The sequence below is a fragment of the Cimex lectularius genome, unplaced genomic scaffold (genome assembly GCF_000648675.2).
Source record: "Cimex lectularius strain Harlan isolate CLEC.00 unplaced genomic scaffold, Clec_2.1 scaffold304, whole genome shotgun sequence".
Classification (NCBI taxonomy): Eukaryota; Metazoa; Arthropoda; class Insecta; order Hemiptera; family Cimicidae; genus Cimex; species Cimex lectularius.
In genome coordinates, this window is record NW_019392948.1 from 101,755 (window position 1) to 122,789 (window position 21,035).

A 21,035-nucleotide genomic window follows, 5' to 3' on the forward strand; every position below is an offset into this window, starting at 1 on the left:
TGTATGTATAAATATAAAATTCGAATTCGAATAGGTAAGTTGTGGCAAATGCAAGAGGAACACTTTTTACTTTTTCAATGAACGATTGAAAATTTTTGTTTTCCAAAGAAGCCAAAAATGGGGTACATATCGGACATGAAAATAGAATTGAATGTGGTTTCTAAAGTAATGCTTATCATTCCTGTTTACTTTAAAATAGACTGGTTGACTTTGTCGAAACTGAAAACGGTCTGACCAACCGACTTGGTCTTCAGCATCTCGAATTGTTCGGATGTAGTGGAAAAAGGACATCTCCAAACTTCGAAGGTGTTCACACATTCCATCAATCAAGGTGCCGCCGTTTGCAAGCTCCAGTTGTTTTTCTTTCAAAAAATTTATTTAACAAATGGTTCCCATGCTATGTCCTGTATTGAAGTGTATTATGCATATACGGTAGAGCGAGTCCTTGCCAAAGTGAGACAATCCTTTGGCTTGATTATTTATTCTCTCATTGTGACTAATACCCGAATAGACCCTAATCCAAGTAAACTTGATTACTTTATCTTGCTGCCTCAGGAAGAGAAATTTAGGCATAATTATAAAAGTCTATATGGAAAGGTTTTGCTTTACTCGCTTGTAAACTGTGTTTATTTGCATATTTGAATTTCAATGAGTTTTCTTTTGCTTTTCTCTTTCTTCCCATTATAAGCAAAGGAGTTCTATGTATACACAATTTTCATATTACATTCTTCTCGTTGAATAAAACACGAATCAAATCTTTTTTTCCAGTTGTCAAAATCTCGGCTTATAAAATTTTTACAGATAAATTTATTCAACTGTGCGAGCACTTAAATTTTTGAACATATAACAACGTTTTTTACAATACTTTATACAAGAGAGATAGAAGGAAAACTGTTGAAATGGAGCATTCACGCAAAAAGGAAAAGCACCGTATTGAGAATGCTTTTGTCACCATCAACATCACTCTGAGATCTGTAAGTGAGTGAATCATCCTGTGATAAAGTTTCTTTTCAGCTGCGATTTCCTGGTTTTTATTCAAGAAAAACATTCCATTTCGTTTTTAATCTAAAAGATTTTGATCTAGCTATCTTATATTTTTAAACATTTAACATATCCTATAACACTTTTTGTAAGTAACAAAAATTAAAATATTGTTTTTTATGTAAAAATAGAAGTTGTTTTTCATACAAATGCATGTTTGGCCTTGAGCTTCTTGTAATGCTTTAATCATAACTGGAGGTCTATCTTATATTCTCAAGACATATTTTAGATATCAATATGAAAATTAAGCAGACTAATAAAAATTAAACCATTTCATAAAATCAAATTATTACTACTATAATTGTTTGAAATGAAGTTAACCGCTTCTTTTAAATGACCCAAGTTTATGTAGAAGTTTCAATTAATTAAGGTTTGAAGTTGAGATAAAAAAGTCAGTGTCACGAGCGGGATTCGAACCCACGATCTTCGGCTAGATACCCCGCTGCTCTACCACCTGAGCTATCGTGCCCTCGATCCACTCTGACACTAACTTCCCATCTCAACCCCACCTTTCGAATTTTTCCTCCTTTTTGCCCTTTTTCAAATGTCGTGTAATCTATTTGATTCTAGGCGACAAATGAAATGGCCACGGGGAGCTTTAGTGAAGGTATACTTCATTTTAACTTATTAAATTCACTAGCTTTGGTGGTCCGCTTGACCAATTAATATCTTTCAATTAATTAAGGTTTTTAGTTGAGGTAAAAAAGCCAGCGTCAAGAGCGGGATTCGAACCCACGATCTTCGGCTAGATACGCCGCTGCTCTACCACTTGAGCTGTAGTGACTTTGATCCACTCGGGCACTAACTTCCCATCTCAATTCCACCTTGCTGAATTTTCTCTCATTTTTGCCACTTTTCAAGTGTCGTGTAATCTATTTGATTCTCGGCGACAAATGAAATGGCCACGGAGAGCTTTAGTGAAGGTATACTTCATTTTAACTTATTAAATTCACTAGCTTTCGTAGTCCGCTTGACCAATTAATATCTTTCAATTAATTAAGGTTTTTAATTGAGATAAAAAAGCCAGCGTCATGAGCGGGATTCGAACCCACGATCTTCGGCTAGATACGCCGCTGCTCTACAACTTGAGCTATCCTGACCTCGATCCAATCGGATTTTATCTCGCCCCCCGTCTAACTATTATATGCATTTTACCTTATAAGAATCATGTCTGCGATATTCATTAACGGTTGTATAAACATTTTAAGCATACGTTCTCATCCGCCATGTTAACTCTTCTTACAACTTAGGCACTTGTTTGTTGCAACAAATTCCTTTTGATTTATCGTATTGTTGTCTATCTATATCTGTCTATATATATCTTCTGGTTCGAAATTGTTTCAATTGGTATTTATGTTTATTTCCATGCAACGGAAAGGAATACCGACCGCTAGTCAATATTAATGATGCTTTATAAACTTAAAAAATATATATAATTCCTTTAAGCCGTTTTTTAATTAGAAAGAAGCAAACGTTACGATTATTTCTAAGCTTGGGAAAATTAAAGCAAATCCTTCAATATTTAGGCCAATAATCCTCCTGATCCCTCTTTAGAAGAGTTTAGAAGACGGCTTATATCAAATTAATTAGTATTAAATTAAAACAAGCTTCATTTAATAAATGTTTGATATAAAAGATACCCCTACAACAAAAAATCCCTCATAATATTACATTGATAAATATTTGATAGAATTGCAGGACAAGTGCACGTTTCTTTATCAAAAAAACGGATATTTGGTCAAATGTTAGAAATGTACTTAGATTGGCATAAAGTACAAATTCCCTGCTGGAATATAAAATATACTTTCGGACGAAGTCCATGTTTCACGAACCGTAGCAAACCTTCTTCGGATACTTTGAAACCCTTCTAAGCCTTGAGGATCTCAAACTTGGTCTTTCAAACTCCGATTAAGAAAGGTATGACATAACTTAAGCACAAAGGTTTTCAAACGTAAACATGTACCAGCTCTATTAGGTGTTTTTTTAAATTTTCTATAGGATAATAATCTTCTATTTAAATTGAAGGAAAATCTTATACTATCGCTTTGCTGATTTATACTGGGTATAAATGTAAGATAAGAAAAGTTTTTCGGTTACATTTTTAAGACAATCTGTTCGTGGCAGTAGAAAATCATAACAATATAATGTTAAAATTGTGTTAACAAAAGTAATATTGTCATAGTACGACAGAGAATATAAAAATTTTAACAAATTGTTGAAGATCATAGCCTACTTTTGTCATTCAGTGTTGTATAAAACAAGTGAAAATGTTATAATATTAACTTTTTAAAGCATATAAAATCACAATGTATAAATTCGATTTTTTCTGCATATGTAATCAGAACAAGCACAAATTGTATGCATAAACGTCGGCTGTGCATGCGATTACAGGCCCACGTCTCTCCTACAAATGATCGCTGGTCCAAAAGCGCCTAAATCGCCGACGAGGATTAATGGGAAGGATTCTCAGTGAGAAATTATGGATTAAAAGATTATGATGGTTGCCTAATTTTGAGTGGAATTTTTTATATCGGGATAGGACAAAGTCTTGTCAAATACGGCATTAATTGTAAGATCAGAGTGGGTTGTGAGGACACAACCGATCAAAAAAAAAGAAAAAAAGGCAATCTGACCCCTGTTTGTTGCAGGAAAAATGGCCAACTTTGGCAATGAATATGTCCTCGGCCGTTTAAATCACAGAACTGCGCTAGATCTCCTTTTTTAGAAAATATTAGGGTGACCAAGATGACCTTTTTATATGTTATCCTACCTTCAGTCATTCACCAGTAAATTCAATAATTCGGAAATTAATTTCTGCATTTTTTAAACAAACAAAAATCGTTCTAAAGTATTCTCCAAAATTAGAATATAACGTCAGATTTATTTCATTCTGATCACTATTAAAAAATAACTATTTGCTACCGATCTAGTCCACGTAAAGCATGTTTTTGTTCCTCTACCGTGAATCCCACATTTTTAAATAATTTTATTTTAGTTTTCATCTTTTATTATTCAAACCTGTTGAATTAATGACCATGGTAAGTTTAAAGAACAAATGATTTATTACATTATAAGTATTAATACAGTATAACAACACCTTGTTTATTTTATTAATCACAATTAATTTATTTTTTCAATAAACTAATTTTGTCTTCAATATTTGTTCTTTAAAAAGGTATTATTTATTATTCTCTAATTTTAAACTAAGATTCGTTTAATTCCTGTTAATTCCATTAATAAATGTACACTGATATAAATAAAAACCTTTTTTTCTTCGTTCTTGTAGAAATGATATCGCAATCATTTTTTCATAATTTATTGGAAAATTAAATTCGGTAATCAATACTTTCCCCATAATGCGCACCATGTTTTCTTGCAGAGTAAATTTTGAAAGTAGTGTTTATCTAAGGTCTTGGTTGAGATTAACAGCTAGTGCCACACGAGCCGGATTCGAACCCACGACCTTCCGCTCAATACGCCTCTGCGATAACCTCTTGAACTATCGTGACTTCGATCAAAGTCTATGTTGATTGAAGTCTCTGAAACTCAAGCAGTTAGAACAGCTGCGCATTGTGTCGAACGTTGTGAGTTTGAATCCCACTCGTGGTACTAGCTTTTCATCTCAACCAAGAGCTTATATAAAAAAGTACAATTAATTTAAAAAATTAATGCGGTCAATTATAACCACTAAATACATATTTTAATATAATGCTTTTAAAATATATCATATGATAGGATATTAGTTTTATTAATATTTAAAAGAAAATTCTGTTTTTTGAAGATCGCTGCCTGTTCAGATATTCATACACGAAGTTCTCTTTCGATAGCGGTTTATTTAAAAAGAGTTGAGCAATATCATACCGCTGATATTAAGTTCTGAAAGGTTCAATGTTTCCTTTTGTCTGTCAGAAAAGGTTATTTATTCCTTTTTATACGTTATACGTATATAAGATATTCGTTTTCATATCTAGCGCTTTTATTGTTTCATTTTCTTCTTTTCTTTATCACCATCCGAAAAGAATATTAGGTATGTATATTTACATTACGTATCGTATATACATATATTTTTATAGCTACCCAATAGAACAAACACTCCTTAGGTAACAAAAGTTACTGAAATGCAAATTATTACTAAAATTTTCTTTTATGTGTGTTTTTTTAGCGACTCGATGTTTAATAATTTGTTGTATTCCTGAGGAGCGGTTAAGAATGAAAGAGTTTAGAAAAACAACTTTTTCATTTTTTTGCTTCCGTTTCGACCTTTATTCGGGTCATCTTCAGGACCTGGGGAAATCGCAAGACATATGTTGATTGTAAGAAATGCAATACTGTTGGGAATATATAAGGATTTGGTTCAAATTTTATATTTACTTTTTGACCGCTTCTCACGAATCCAAAAAATTAAATAATTTTCTTTTACGTGATATTGGTTAAATACTAATTCAACAAATTCATTAGAATTTAACCTTCATTTGCCGTAAAATTAGGTAATGAAAAACTCTTAATTTTCTTATTCCAAAGACTTCTTCGTATGATAGACTTGGAATTCTTGAGAAGTAATTACTAACTCCTAATTAGCCTCAAACAGACTTCCTAGAGTCTATATACACCTGGCAAGAAATCATTACTGAAGGGTTCATTTTGAAAAATAATTTTCAAAACTAGTTACATTTATGTGTCTACGTCTTTTGCCAAATGGCACTGAAATATTAAAAGTTTGACCCAAAACAAATTTCTCTTTTTTAAAAAGGATTAACGTATTACCAACAAAAAAGTTTTAAGTTAATTGTCTGCTCTCTATGCGTAATCAGTAAAATTTTCCTCAGCAAGAAGTAAAATAATGATAAATATAAATCTCGTTGCAAAATAATTTTTGAAATATGAGCAACCCAAGAAAACTATACTTTCGAGCTTGTTTGGATTTGGATTTATATCGGCTCAAATCTAAACATGTATGTACAAAAATACACGCATGTGCAGAGCTGAGGCATCACTTCTCCCAGTTCCAGGTTTTGTAATGGGCAATAAATTACCGGTAGGACTCAAGAATCACCAACCGGGGTCAGACTAATCGTCGAACTGTTAGGGTTGGGCTCATGATGATGTCAACATCGAGGTCAATTCAGCAGGCAAGGCATGCAGTTCTAATCCCATTCACACACACACACACACACACACACACACACACACACACACACACACACACACAAACACACACACACAGACACACACACACACAAACAAACACAAACACACACACACACACATACACAGAGACACAGACACAGACACAGACACAGACAGACAGACACACACACACGCGCGCGCAAACACACACACACACACACACACAGAGAGAGACACAGACCACAAACACAAAGACACACACACACACACACACACACACACACACACACACACACACACACACACACACACACACATTGCAATGCATTCACTGCTATTTCCATTCCTTTCAATCAGTTAGTGTGGTGGAGTACTCAACATACTTCCATCACACTTTGCACCAACTATTAACTAACCGAATTGCGGGTCGATGGCGTACTCACTATTCCGCCATCGACTATCTCACCTAACAAATTCACGCTAATAAATACATACCCTCTCAACACATGCTAGTTATACAACTATTGTTACTACATACAATAAAACAACACCTTTGTCATTTGTTGACCAATTTAAAATCCGATTAAACCATCGTTTTCAGTGTTAAAAATCCGTTAAAATGATGTGTTAGGATGTCTAGAGTCGTATTTGAAATTTTGAATTTCTACTGGGCCTGGGTACCCTGAATAATTTTTCTCCAAAAAAAGGTAAAAAATTGAAACTATTATAAAAAATATTAAACACGTAGTTTTTTATAGCGTCATTAATTTAACAGAATTTATGAAAGAAGTAATAACTTTTATTTATATGCAACCCTATGCTGAATATAGTGCAAGTTTACATATTTTATTTACAGAAAAAAAAACGGCATTGTGGCTACATTTTTTATTATATCACTATGAAGTAACATTCACCGTCACATATAAAACCGGCAAGTGAAAAATATTTATTCTGTAGATCCCCCAAAATAAATAAACATCGAAAAACCTTGTGAACATCAATTTTCCAGTTCGTTGTACTTCCCAGATGATGTATTCAACCGTAAAAACCGGCCTGGGATAAATAATAACGGATCAGTGGAAAAGGACTGGTAAACAGCTAGCCTCCGTGAAACTTGCTAAATCACAACAGGTGAACGATTTGTTTTTAAGACAAAGACTGAAACGTCAAGGTTTTTACGGGTAGAAAAAAATGTTATATAAAAACCAAACAAAAGATTGGGTTTTTAATTTCTCTGAAAAAGTTCACAAAAGGAAAACATTTATCAGTGCTTTATTTAACTCCAAAAAGTTACTTTTCGCAGTACCTTATTTTTATTCAGTTATATTATTTACACTGATTTTACGCATAATTCAAACATGACATCCAAATTTTATTGGCTTGATATTATCATGTTACAAGATATAACAATTCTTTATTTCTGAATTTTGCAGCAATAATAATATGATACGTTATTTAAAAATAATTACGAATTGCCGTAGTATGAAGAAACTATACCAAAGCATATGCGGCTTGGATATCCGTCATTCGGTTGACGTGAATGTTGCACCAATATCATACTGATTTGAATAAAAGTCTGTTATGATTTCTAAACAGTTAATCCTAAAATCTAATTCCTAAAAACATGCTTTCCCAAATAAATGTCGTTTTTTAACTCACTGCATATTTTTTTATTTATCCCTATAGTTTCTAATAAATGAGTTTTGTTTGTTAAAAATTCAATAGTTTGAAATTACATTTTATTTTTATTCTATGTTTTCTTTCCTTTTTTTAAATTTATTTCAATTCGGAAATGAAAAAAAGAAATACGTGTGTTATTTTTAATATTTATGATAATGCCTTTTATTTACTAGTCAAAAAATTATCTTTATTATGGTATGATTTGTTTTTAATTTGATTAATTTTATTGTAGTTAGACAAAGTTCATTACTCTTTTTATAAACATTTAATATTCATAGATGTGTCCGAGAGTAAAGACATTGCGAAAAACGAATTATAAACAATAATAAATTATGTGCTTTACACAACTGAAATATAACACATCCCAAGAAAAATCGTAATAAGATTAACCACGTCATAGCAATATTTATGCCCGTGCTCTGCATAATTTTGTGCCTTATACATTTTCTCGAATAAAAATCTTATAATTTAACAAATAATTAAATAAATTTTAGTTTTTATTTATTTTATTGATATGCACTTCTGTTAAATAAATAACCATCTGTGGGATTAATAATAGGTTAATATGAATTATTATTTACAGATTGTGACTTGCGATCTGGTGTGATGTAGGTTTGGATAAACATTTTCTATTTCGTGCCAACGTTTCGATCGTTATTTAGATCATCTTCAGGGCCTGGGATTTATATAAATTGTTTAAAATATAGAAATACTTGTAAGAGAGTGTTAGTGAGATATTAATGTTTTTGTTTATATATGCTTGATTTTTCAGGAGTAGGGGAAGGACGTAGTGATAGAAATTCATTTTTGGAGGAGTCGGCTTCATTGAGGTGAAAGGGGCCTACAATGGAAAAAAGGGTAATGGTTAACGACAGTTTGGGCATTGTTATCTTTTCAGTATTATTATAAAACGATGTAAAACTGTTTGATTTGTTGAGTGAAATGATTGTTTTATATGTTGAATTATATGTTTTGTGTGGTATATGTATGTTATTGATTATAAATTTGATTTATTATATTAGCGTAGCTGTGGTTGAGTATACATGTATCTGTCCTTGGTACTGTCTGTAATTGGTGGTGTGGTTATCTCTGTTGATGTAAACATTTCAAGCTACGTGTTGTTGTTTTGTTGTTTTATGTTTGTTTTGTTCGGTGTTATTTTTGAATTGTTGAAATCGAAGTTCTGTTGGTATTCAAAGTGGCAACTTACAGTTCTGGCTACCAAAGATTTTGAACACCAACACAATTTCGATTTCAGCAATCCAAAACTAATAAAGTACAGCAAGCAGCATTAGTTTTTATTTATTATTTTGATATGCAGTTTTGTTAAATAATTACCCATGTGTGGGAGTAATAATAGGGTAATATGAATATTAATTTAAAATTAGGATACACAGTACTTTTGTAAATTGCAGATTTATTACGTAGTTTCCTAACAAAAACACTCAATTGGCCAAATATTTATGATAGATATATTTAATTATTTGTTTAGATTATGTCTTCCAGTGTGTGGCTGGCTAACAATAAATAAAATAGAAGCCAATTCATAAAAAACAAATATGGAGCCAAGTGAAAAATGTGCACTATAATAGAAAAGTATTGTACAAATGCATTTTTTTGTTTAAAAAAAATATTACGCAATTCTTTAATAAAAATTATTAACTCGCGTTTCAACATTTCGTGTGTATACATTTTTGATAACGCGTACCTTTAAACACGTCGCCAGCTGAGATCATAGTAAGTAGGGCGAAGAGGAGGGACCCAACCTCTGGGAACATGCTGGCATGACTGACTGACCCACTCGTCGTAATCGGAGCCGGTTTCACACCCTGGGCATGCGCAATTTTAAGACAAAAACCGCGATTGTGGTATTCCTTTATTTCCCTGACTAGAGAATAAAGCAAATTTTGAGCCTTTCACATGCCAGTTACTGGCCTCTTCCTGAATTGCCATTGGGTTGAACTAATTCAGTTTCTATAAATTACGGATCCGCTTAATCCATGAAATTACATTGCATGATATTTAATATGTACATTGAAATAAAACAATCATTGTTTAAAAATATATATATATATATTAGTATATATATATATATATATGTATTGAGAGAGAGAGAGAGAGAGAGAGAGAGAGAGAGAGAGAGAGAGAGAGAGAGAGAAAGTAAAGTTTGTGTGTTAATTAATGAATGTAAAGTGTGTGTATGTGTGTTAATTATCGTTAGAGAAAAGCTTATAAAACCATGAAGTAGAACGAGAAATATTAGGAATATAATGAGGTATCAAAACAAAGTTATTTAGAAATATTACGGAGTTTATGATTGAAAAATTAATGATGGATTTTCCCGGTAGCTTGTCTGTTCCTGCGCGGGAAAAATGTATTTCTTTATGTTTTTTTTGTTTGTTTTTTTTGCGTTATGAACTATGCATATTAGCCATGTGACAATTCGTATATGTGTGTTCAAATTTCGGGGGGGGTTATTGTGAAAAAAGGGCCAGAGGCGACGGTGGGAATCGAACCCACGACCGCGGTGTGAGAGTCTCTCATACTAACCACTCGGCTACCGCGGTCCCCATTTCTTTATGTTTTAAAATTTAGTTTTCAACATAGGCCGTTTAAAAAAAATGTAATATTACAAATGTACGTAGCAAAGAACTGTAAGAATGCGAGGAGCTAGAGAACACGGCCTACGGGAGAATATTATTAGGGTGAGTAATATTATTATGTTATTATTTCCTTATTAGTGAGGATAATTCGGATAATGGTTTTGGTTGCAATCCCAGGTGAGCCGGTTGTAGCAGCCAAGCTTAGTTGACGCTTGTAGCAGAGAGGTTGTTTCCAAACTTGTCGGTCTAACCTAAACTCAGTTGCTTCTTTTTTCCTCTTTCAATTTCACTTTCCGCACATCTCCTTTCTTTATCTCTATTTTTTCGGTTTCGGTATATCAATTTCTCCAAAAATACCGTTGTGATCAACTATTTTGTCCCTTTCTCCTTCACCCACCCCTTTCTACACTGATCGACGGGTCACACGGTTGTCGACCGGATTCGGACCTTAACAGTAACAAACCACTACCAATATGGAAATTATGCGTAGAGTGTTTGGAAATGTCCACCTGTCTATGTGTTAGAGAAGGAAAAAGCCAAAGAAAGAAAAAAAGGGAGAAATATAGAAATCCGTACGTTCGCTACGGAAGGAAGTAAGAACACCAAAGAGACAAAATGAAATATTGAAAACGAACAAAAGTTACTGACCGTAAGGAGAATGAGAATACGTGCGATGTGCATGCGTTCGTGCATGATCCTTTTCAAACCTGTGTTCTCTGCCAAAAGAATTTCACGGCGCGCAATTCCTCACTCATGTAAAACCTGCCTGTGATGACGGTTTAGCATAACCATTCAGCCGTAAATGAATAAAAATGTAAATTAACAGCCAGTGTTAAAATGAGAATAAAATTTTATATGTTGTGCAAACAACACACTAGACAGGCATTGAGTGAGAGAGAGAGAAAGAGAAAGAGAGAGAGTGAGAGAGAGAGAGAGAATGAGAGAGTGAGAGTGAGATGAGAGAAAAAATTAAAATCTAATTTAAATCTAAATAGAAAATCAAACAGAACTCTACTATAATATTAAAAGAACTTCAGACTGAGACTACTAACAACAGTCTAACTATTATTAGATCGTTTCAATTCATAAAATAAAACATGACGTGAACAAAAACATATTGATAGAAAACAAATTTCTCTTCTTTTTCAACATGTTCCATATAATGTTAACACAATAGTGTCAACGTAAATATACATTTTTAAGCAACCTCCTTGTCATGGAAGAACGGTTGTAGCCAAATATTGCAGATTGGAACATTTTGTCTACAAGTTATATCTTGGATAGTTAAATTAAACTTTTGTTGTAAAACCTCAATTTACTGACCGAGCAAACAGAGAACTTCAAAACTTCTCTACTGTTGTTACAGAAAACAAACACTTCGTCCCTTTTAGGATTCGACAAAAAAAAATAACGGTATCTTTTGTACTTGTGGTAGGGCAAATTTAAAGCCTTCCTTAGCAATGGGCTGCTCAGATAATCTGAATTTATTTCACCCATACTAGAAGAAAACGATAAAGCTAGCAAATGTGTTTTGCTCAGAGAGATAAGGGAAATTTAAGCCAGTCTCTGTAATTTTAAAACAGGGAAATTAATATATTTACAAAGCACCGTCCTTAAACATTTCTAATTCAATTTCCTTGCAAAATTTTAAATTGAATGTATACTCTAGCAGTATAAATAAATGTAACGAAGTATGGAAAGTGCAATTTACATTTATTTAAATGTTTGCATCAAATATCTGATGGTTTACCTAAACTGTGGTCCACGGCGAACATCGAGAAAATTTAATAATTACATAAATAAACGAATAAATTTAAAAAAATAATAATGGCAATGAGTACTCTTACAAAAGTATTTTATTTTTATTTATTCATTCCAAGTTTAATTTTGCACACGTAAGCAAAATAGATGAGGTAAGTGAGACAGGGACTAGACTGGTTGTATTTTGAACATGAAAGCCCGCTATTGCTCAACTTCTTAAGTGTGTAATCAACTTGTGTCGTTTTCATTGATCACTCCATTATGGATCGGTGGCAGAAATCAGGATTTCCGAGGTAGCAATTTCGCCAACTAAACATCCAGGAAAGCGCCGACTGGAATTGATGAAGCGGAAGGACAACTTTTCGTCAAGGACATTACTGACGGAAAGCCAAATGAAGAATATCCTTCAGATAAAGCAACTGAGAAGGATCCAGCATGTTCCAGTTCCATAATCATTAGAATAGGTGCAGGTCAAACAATCGGTGTAACTTTTTAAAAAGTGTACGTACCACGACAAGTGCTTAGATTTGGATTTATAGAAGCTGACGAGGGTAAAGTTCTTAACAGCTCAATGGTTCTAGTTAAATTAAGTCGTCATTTGGAGGGTGCACTCTCAGAACTCAATTAGAAACACTGATTGTTTATATAAGGAAGCTCAATGAACTTGCTGCTTCTCAAACCTTAAATAAAACTCATGTAAAAACTAAGTTATTGAGTAGCACAGGAAGATAAAGCTCATACCATCTCTGGAACCCTTATAAAACCTGGTCATAACGATAATGTATCTTGCATGTTTGTCGAAAAAGCAATGAAACTTATGTCTTCGGTGCCATTACCAAACATTGCTGTCAAAAGATGGATACTAACTATCAAATGATGTAAAAGGATTGCTAGTTTCTAACACCCAACCCAATTTATTTTTTCTCTAAATCTACCGATCAACTGACGTCGCGGGTTGGCTAATTTATTGGCTTTTGTCCGTCAAGAATACTCAGGATGTTTCGCGGAGGATCTTCTCTTGTGCAAACCATTTCCTGCAAAAGCAACAGGTGCCGAAATTTTCGGTTTGAGTGGACGATTTTTTCTCAACTAACGAAATCACATGGTTTAATTCCATTGACTGTGCACAGATAGTGCAAAAGCAATGACTGGCCGAAATAAATTATTGAAAATGTACAGTCCACTAAAATAAAAAGAAATTTCGTAAAAGTACAACATAGAATTATCTATAATAAGTAAAATTTGATTCAATTAGTAGGGGTAAAAAATTGAACAGAAGTTAAGAACAGGATAGAATAGAAGGCACGAAGGAAAAGGGAGATTACTTTATCTTTTACAATATAGGTTTATTTTTTAGATGATTGGCTTAAGTAATTTTTGTTGATTACAAACATCATTTAGTAAATTAGAAAAAGGTGTTCTGAATGCAGTAATAAAGTTAAGCTTTGCGTGTGTGCATGTGCATACATTCATAATAATATGGACCACCTATCATTTACACATGACAAGATGATAGTATGTTATTTACGAAATTGGGGTTTTCATTCACCCTATATCATACTATTCATTTTATATGCATTAATTAAATTTTTCAACAGGTTTTTACGCAACAGATTACTTTGCAATTACTACAGTACGACGGCCAGATGATGATGACAATGCTTTTTGTAATGGGTATTAATTAATAAAACGTAATTAAAAATAAATTAAGTTCCACCCACTAAACGCAGAGTAATGTTCAACATTCTAAAAACCACTACGCTGACATACATTTTCATAACTTCACTTTTACTCTTTTATTAAAATAAATTATAATCATTAATGCATAAATTATTAAAGTATGGTACAAAATTGAAACATTTCTGTTAGATTCTTCAGTATGTTAATGATTCAATAAATAATTTCATAAAAATAATACATCTATTTTCAATTCTAAAACTTATGGGAGATATGCAAATGATCCCATTTTTATTTGATATAATACTTTATTAAACCAAAAAATTAAGTTCATAATTAAGTCAATTAATCATAATCATTAATTCATAATTGTATTCAAATTAAGTACACGTTATTCTTTACACGAAAATAAAAATGTGAATAACGAGTGAAATTCGATTTTTCAAATTTTAAATAATTGTTTTATGAGCCAGTCACTTCGGAAATAGCTGAAGTTGACGAAATGTATTTCTCGTACATCTAATTAGCTAAAAAATTCAACGAATAAAATAAAGCCTAGGTAAAGTGAAAGTTACCCACGTTGTTTTGACAGGGATATTTATAATTCAGCCAAAGCTGCTAAACCTCCAACAAACCCTATAAATATTGTACATGAATTAGAAGTTTTCCTCATATCTAAATTACATCGTGACTATTGAGTCAAAACGTTGCCTAAGTTTTATGATAAAACGTGTAGAGCCTTTGTGACCAAACGTATATTTTTACACCTAACCAATCATATTTCATCAACCCTGCATTGTTAAGGTAATGGAATAAGAAAGAACAAACGTACAAATTAGTTGTATTTTTTTATTTAGAATGGGATCGATCAATAATCTAATATAAATTGTTCGTTTCCAATGTAATTAAACTGCCAGTATTGAGGCAATTTACGGAAATACCCGTAGGCATTAATTGATTGGTTGATTTATAAAGGATTAATTCGGCACAAAGCGTGTCTTTTTTTTGTACGGACTAACCATTTTTTACTGAAAAAAAGATATATAAAAAATTAAATTGTAACTCCCCCACCTTTATATGCATTATGTATAATTATGTAGGCTATCTGTTTTTATTTCATAAACTCTTTTTTACTACCGCAGATGAACAGGGTATCTCAATCAAAGTTTTTTGACAAATACAACCATATTTTTTGCTTCATATTTTTAACATACATAGTTTTTATTGAAAAATGAATTCTTTTGTATTGAAATTGGTCAATATTTCTTAAGATACAATTTTAAAAGAAAAAGTAGTATAGAAATCTAACAGAGTTAAGTCAAGTGACCAAAAAGCAGGACTTTGAGTACCCATCTACCAATTAGATTATCAATTTGTAACGTTGGAATTGCGCGCTGAACATCTATCGAGCTAGAACTAAATACCACCACGAGTAATAAGAGGATTGTGTTATAAAAATTCAATGATGCTATCTCTCAAAAATGCGATGAACATTTCAATATTTAAATTTTCATCATAAATGCATGGTCCTATCAGCATATCCCACACTAACATTTACTGAGAAAATTATTTTATAGTGAGCCTCAAAGGTAACATGTGGGTTTTCTTGGTCCCATGTACGGAGATAAATTCAACCTGTTCCCATTGTTTGAGAACTTATTTTTTATTTTGTGTGGTGATTAGTGACAGTTAATCGATAATTATTCAGAGATCGTGAGATGCGGTCTAGTGTGACGTCGGTTTTAGGAAAACGTCATCTTTATTGTGCCAACGTTTCGATCTTTATCGAGATCATTTTCAGGGCTCAAAGTGTTTGTCTTCTGTGTAATTGTGCCATTCTCAACACGACACGCAAGGCATCTCAATAAAGATCGAAACGTTGGTATGATAAGGAAAATGTTTTTCTAAAACCTACATCACACCAGATCGCATCTCTGAATAATTATTTTTTATTTATTTACTTTTTTTTAAAGGCCGATGAAAGGATCAACAGTAAAATCGAGTTCATAAACCAGCAAATTTGTATTTCCGACCAACAAAATTTTAACAGAAGCGAAAAATATGAGACGAAGTTCTTAATCTCCTGGGCAAAATTTCTGAACGAAGTACGCGCGATACTGGTGGTCACGGTAGGTGTAAAAGTCATTCTAAATAATGTTTTTATGAAATCCAGAAATTATGCTGGCATTCCGAAAAATTACAAGAGACTCGCTAATTCATTCGGCTCGGTTCAGAGAGGCAGATTTTTCTGGGTGGACCGGTGTGACACCATTACCACTCTCTCGAAACTGCCTCACAAGTCTCATCAGGACTTTATGTCTAGGTGGGTGCTGATCAAGAGACCGTGCGGTTACTTTCCAGAAAAATCTCCAACATATCACCTTTTCTTTGTGCCGTGAACAACTGACGAGGCATTCGAGCCACTTGAACAACTGAAAGATGTTAATTCCTTGGCGATTTTTCAAAATAAACAAGTTTTAAATCTCCGTGCTTCGGCACTGTTTTTATTGCCGGATAGAAGAAAACAACCTGGAAGAAGGGAAATATGAAAACGATAAATCTTGTTTACCACCGTCTCCTCCTTTATGTACATTTACGTAGATATTTAACATCGCCGTAGCGGTTCCAATTATTTTTTAATTTTCTTATTTTTTTCATAGTTTCGTTTTATTTGTAACTCCTCTGTTAGCTTGTCTGCGAAATTGAAGGTAAATGTCAAAAAGATCGATCTCCTATTTAAAAAAGTTGATATCTCGGCAAAACCTTGACCGATGTCAATAAAAAATAAAAAAATTTTAGAATTCGTTGTTATGCGAGGAAGATTTCTAACTTCACAGAGCTATGTAAAAGATATGATCAAAGAACACGTAGTGCCATTTGCCACCAAATCGGTTAAAGATTCTTGCTAATGCAGGATAATGCCAGGACCCAAAGAGCACGTATTTTTTTCGTTAATACAGTAACCCTGTTCTATGGGCGTTTATTTTTCTGCATACACCAATTGTAATTACATGCATAATATTACATGCATTTATGAAGCCAGTTCAGTACAACACAATGATAGTGAAACTACTTTAACATTATTTCGTAAGTGCTGAGGTAAGTAAAGAGCTGTGTTACCTATTTTGTCATAGAGAAAGTATGGTCGATGACTACCTGAATGAGATTGGAATTGAGGGATTGTTCTGGCCACCTGGAAGTGACATCGAAATCCAGTTCCTAACAGCCTAAAGGAATTGAAAACGGCGAAATTATTGATAACACGGGAAAGAATTCCTAAGGATTTTACTTTAAATCTTTTCTAAGAAATGCAAATACGTTTAACGGACGTGATTCGTGCCAGAGGTGAAAATACTCGTTATTAAAGGGGACAAACACTTTTTTTTATATGTTTTTATGTTCTTTATTGAATAAATAATAGGTTTTCTTAGAATTACATAATAAACATTTTATTTTTAAATTTCTAATTTTTACAACAAACCATATTTTTGGTATGCAAAATATGAATAAACCTAAATACACTAAAATTTAAGGGTGGTGAGCTAATTTTGTCCATAACTTGTTTGTGATGGCTGGCAATGATCAATGAAGTTTACCCGCCCTGAAAGTATCCACAATAATTAAGGACCGTTTTGTGTAAAGAATTGCCATGTAACATATAATGAAATAAATTTGTTTTTACTAGTATGTAAAATTAATTTTTAAAAAAATTATTCCCAATTTCCCTAAAAGTAGAGCTTTGTCCACAGTTCAGACTTAGGTAAATTGTTTTTTTTGTAATACTGAAAAATGTTGTATTAAAGGTTTTTCGTGTAAAGTTTTTACATTAAAAAATATTTTTAATGCAAAATTATACAGAATTAGCAAATCACTAATAATTTATGTAAATAATTCACTGTTATATTACTTTCATTCGTTCAATTAATTAATCATTTTATGTAAGGTTTTGGTTGAAATGAAAAAGCTAGTGACACGAGCGAGATTCGAACCCACGACCTTCGACTAAATACGCCGCTACTCTACCATTTGAACTATTGTGAGTTCGATCCACTCGGACACCAACTCCTCATCTCAACCAACAACCTTTCGAATTTTCCCTCTTTATGCCATTTTTCTAATGACGTGTGATCAGGATTCGATTCTCGGTAGCATATGATGTGGACGTCGAAGTCACGATAGCTCAAGTGGTCAAACAGCGGCGTATTTAGCCGAAGTTCGTTGGTTCGAATCCCGCTCGTGACACTAGCTTTTTCATTTCAACCAAACCCTTACATAAAAAGATTAATTAATTGAAAGAGGTAGTTTGGACAATAACCACTAAATATAATTTCATTATTTAACTCTGATAAGTTAGCCATTTTCAACAGCATTTAACCACAGAATAATTTTGTTTTATTTTTTTGCAAACCGACTATCTCTAAAATAGTTTTGCAGATATCACTAATACATGATGTTTATTCTTTATATCCATAATAAAGAAATCAAAAGAGCACATTTAGGTTTTAAATTGATCTAATGTGATCAGAATAAAAATCTATGTGCATCCTAAGTATATACTTAAATAAATTTGTTAAACATCATCTAAGGAATATTTGTAATTTTAAGGTTATTTTGGATTCATATTATGATCCGATATTGGTTTTAATATACTGTGAATTTTATATATTCAAGACATATACGTTTTTCAATACTTCCAGTTGACGTTATAAAAGAAATATACGCAATTTTAAAGCCTAGTTTAATCAATATCCATTTTGTTAGCCGTATATAAATGAGTTTGTCCCCTTCGTACATACATATGCAGAACTTTAGGATTTAATTTTAGGAAGTCTGTTGAAACGACTACATTAACTCGCGCGTCTAAACTTGTCGTTGAAAATCATCTTTACATTCCTTTGTTTATGTTTTCTAATTAAAATTCCGTATGCTCCTGGCGCGAATATCCATTTCCATCAAGGGACCCAATTTAGAATTTTCTGACATCCTCTTTGTTTAGTTAGCCGTTTTTAGTAGGGTTATAACGATGGTTTTGTGTCGTTCATCCGGCTCACTTTCCCGCTCGAAGTAAGGACAGATATAAAAGGAACATTATCGGGATGATTGTGGGAAAGTGGGTTAGGGCTATATAAAGGTTAGGCTTACGAGTGGCCGTCTCATGAATAATTTAAGGAAAAGGAGGAACACTTCAATAGAGATTCTGTTTAGTCAGCATCAGTTAAGACAATTGTATTCCATCGGTTAGTTGTTTTATATTTGAAAATAAACAGAACTTTTAACACCGTCATGAATAAAAGCATAAAAAAATATAAAATTTAAAAAAATAAATATTTTTATTCGGTAAAAAGATTACAATTGTAAAACTATTACGATTAAAATATCAAGTAGTGGCAAACATGTGATAATCTAGCTTGCTAGTTTCCTCTATGCGGAAATTGGTGACAAGGGAAAACCCGCATCAAAACGACCACAATGATGGTGAGCATGTCGTCACCATGGCTACAGATTCGGGACTTCATTTCACACCATGGACATTGCCCAATAAATGACCGGATGTTTGCCACCAGCTTCACCAAGACTGAATTTACCTCTGTAATTGATGTGACTAAGGAAAACCAATTTATCTCACAGAGTGATAATATAATTTAAGTCTCGTTGAGTAATTTGTTTCGAAAAACTGCATAGCCTTACAAACAAACGTAACGATATCGTAAAGAATCATTCGTATTCATTTCTACACCATTTACACGTTACAGTACAGTAAAAATTACTTGACAAAAATATGCGTTTGCAATACGAACAACAGTAGTCATTTTTTAAGAAGGAAAGGAAATCTAGGTTCATAAATTTTTTATATGGAAATTAATCTTTCAAATATAAAATTTTACAACACAACTTTTTTGACTGAGCAAAATACATAAAGTAGAGAGGGAGGGAGAGGGAAAGAATGAGAGAGAGGGGGTGAATGGGGGAGAGAGAGAGAGAGAGAGAGAGAGAGAGAGAGAGAGAGAGGGAGAGAGAGAGAAAGAGAGAGAGAGAGCAAAGTCACCGAAGAAGATTGAACTTTGCGATATTTGCGAAATAAATAGATAGATAGATGAATACATGGAGAGAGTGAGAGAGAGATATTGAAATTGAGATTGACTGGAAGAAAGATTGAACCTCATAAAAATGCTGTGTAGAGATTTCTTGCCAAAAAAAAGCATCATTTATTCAATTAATGCATTTTCCAAGTCTTACAAGATTCCTCTTCAAAGTTTATAATTCATGGAAGAGTTGTGATCTATAAAATATTACGAAAAGAAACTGTGTCTTCAGACTTCTTTATGAATGAACACAAACCTTTAATAAATGAATGCTTTTAAAAGCAAGATCTGAAAACATTACATATGGATATATGGTTAAATATAGTAGGTAGATAGATAAATAGATTGAAAGTGGGAAAGATAGATAGAGAGAGAGAGAGAGAGAGAGTGAGAGAGAGAGCGAGAGAGAGAAAGAGAGAGAGAGTGAGAGAGAGAGAGAGTGAGCGAGAGAGAGAAAAAAGAGAGAGAGCGAGAGAGAGAAAAAGAGAGAGAGAGAGAGAGAGAGAGAGAGAGAGAGAGAGAGAGAGAGAGAGAGAGAGAGATTGAAAGGCTGAATTCACGGAATAGAAACATTCGTTTAAACAATAAAAAAATATTAAGTTTTTAAAAATCTGCAGTCTTTTTTAATGAACATCGACCTTTTATAAACGAAAGCAAGAAATGAAAATATTGTGGATGGACAATGATAAAAATCTGGCTAGATTTTTGCTAGATTGCTAGAGATAAATAAAACAGAAAACGAATGATGGATTGATAGATAGATAGACAGATAGATAGATAAAGAGAGAGAGAGAGAGTGGTAAAGAAATTTGTGATTTCTCCGAATAAAAATATTCATTCAAACTATAAAAGCATTAATTTTTTAAAAATTGTTCGAAGACATTCAAACTTCTTTAGGAATGAAAATGAATCAATAATGAATGGATAAGGAAAGAAACATGAGTCGATAGTGAGGTAAAAAAATAGAAAAGAGAAGGTAGAAAGAAAGAAAATCAGAGAAAGAGAGTGATAGAAAAATAGGAACAGAGTAATAGCGACAGGAATACAAATAACACGACATACA

At 32.8% G+C, this 21,035-nt stretch overlaps 1 protein-coding gene across 2 annotated transcripts in view; it reads right to left on the reverse strand.

The window, feature by feature from the left end:
• The window catches only part of LOC106669466 (suppressor of lurcher protein 1-like), a 186,559-nt gene that overhangs the window by 69,743 nt on the left and 95,781 nt on the right, over positions 1-21,035 (reverse strand). The gene's annotated exons all lie outside the window — the stretch shown is intronic.